This window comes from Piliocolobus tephrosceles, unplaced genomic scaffold (genome assembly GCF_002776525.5).
Source record: "Piliocolobus tephrosceles isolate RC106 unplaced genomic scaffold, ASM277652v3 unscaffolded_34561, whole genome shotgun sequence".
NCBI classification, from domain to species: domain Eukaryota; kingdom Metazoa; phylum Chordata; class Mammalia; order Primates; family Cercopithecidae; genus Piliocolobus; species Piliocolobus tephrosceles.
Window position 1 is genome coordinate 3445 of NW_022318267.1, and position 1872 is coordinate 5316.

At 40.5% G+C, this 1872-nt stretch overlaps 1 non-coding gene across 1 annotated transcript; it reads right to left on the reverse strand.

Moving 5' to 3' along the window:
* Positions 1–744: 744 nt before the first annotated feature.
* Positions 745–817, reverse strand: TRNAA-AGC. The gene has a single exon. It is a non-coding gene; the product is annotated as a tRNA-Ala (tRNA).
* Positions 818–1872: the final 1055 nt, after the last annotated feature.

Genomic DNA, 1872 nt, shown 5'->3' on the forward strand with positions numbered 1-1872 from the left:
CCTGTTTTTTCAAATGCTGAATATTTTGGGATTGTAACCTCCTGGACTTCTTTGGTTTATGTGATGAGACACTGTGTCTTGTTGAAATCTTAAGGATAATATTGCTGTTTTTGTTTTTGCAGGCACACAATGGCCTTGTATTTAAGTTCCAAGTACCAACTAGCCTTCTATGTGTTGTTCTTTCAAAGATAACTTTATTTGAAAGCCTTGACACTACTGTTCAGAGATCTCTGGAGTGTGTGCCACCCAGTGGTCAGTGAGGACTGGAAAGTGGGCCGTTGCTCAGTTCAGCTCTCAGGCTCTTTTTTGGTAAGATGTTTGGGATTAGAGCCACTTATTCATAGCTGACCAGGTGCATCTACAAGTTCACAAATAACTTTATGGGTTTGCTTTCTACAGTATCTGTCCAGGCACATTCTAGTGACTTGAAACATCCTGGTTTCAGTCCTCTCACCAGAAAGCTGGGGCTGTACTTACCCAAGTGGCTTTGCCCTGCCCTTTTCACAATTGTCTCACATTCAAGCTGCAGGCAGAAACAGGGAGAAAAGAGCAATTGCATACGTCCCTTGGTTTCACAGCTCCTCAAAGAAACAGAAAATTAATTACACAGTAGATACACGCTATATTGAATACCAGGAGTGAGCTGTCACCAGCACTGTATTGTTGCTGCTCCTACAACTTGAACTAAAGCAGCATCCTGCTCTCAGACACTAACTTGGGTTTGGAGACCTAAATAATAAAGCTTGGAGAATGTGGGCATCGATCCCACTACCTCTTGCATGCTAAGCAAGCGCTCTACCACTTGAGCTAACTCCCCATATCAGGGCAGAGTTGTTTATCCTTAGTGGGTGGCATGGAACACAGGTGATTTCAGGGCCTTCACTGCAAGACCAGAGCTTTACTAAGAGCAGATCTTCTCATTGATGGTCCAGGGCAAGAGCGCAGTGGCTACTCATTCTCTGCAAAGAAGGAGGAGAAAATGGAACAAGGAGAAAGTCACAAAGGGAAAACTTGTGCTGCCAAAATGTCAAATTTAGGGTATTTCAGGACAGAAAAAAGCATGTCCTGGCAAAGGAGGAGGTGCCTAGACCTGCCCAGCTAAAGTGTCACAGATTTTTAAAAAATGATTAAATAATTAAAAATGATTAAATGATTTTGTGTGTGTGTGTTGTGTGTGTGTGTTTATAAAAGTGGGATGGCATTATCACTTCTTCCTTGTAGCTGAAAGTTGTGAGATGGTACACATTTCTGGAAGGCAAAAAAGAATGTTTTCATAACTAGGCCCTTTCAGGAATGAGGCCAGCGTGCTGACCACTCCCCTAGGAAATTCCTGGAGAGTGCTTCTTTCACTTACATCTGAGAAATGGGTTGCCTCCTTGCTAAGGTGTGTCACATACTAGTTACATGTCCAACTATATATCAGAACAACAACAACAAAATTACAGAGCAGAGCCATAAAGAATAAGAGACAAGATCATATCAGAGTGTAAGAATATGTAAAATGTCAGAGTGTAAGAATCAAAATTTAGCTATGCAGAGAAGGAGTGGACATATGTTGGAGAAAACCGGGCTGTTTGTAGAAATTCCTGTGTGAAGAAACAAACCTGTTCAATTAAAGTGGAGGTGTGTGTGTGTGTGTGTGTGTGTAATACACATTGAGGGAAGCAGTGATTGAAAAGCTTGGTCTCTTAGAGATATGTTGGGAGAGTATTATGAAAACTTAAGATAAATTGAGAAAATCCCAGGCAAAATGCTTAAATAATTAAAGCAACATGTTATAAAAAGTGTTTAGTTTTGAATGTCAGAGCTTAAACAAAGAAAACAAGAATTGGATTTAAAGGGAAAGAAGTCATAAAGATATTAAAGGATTGA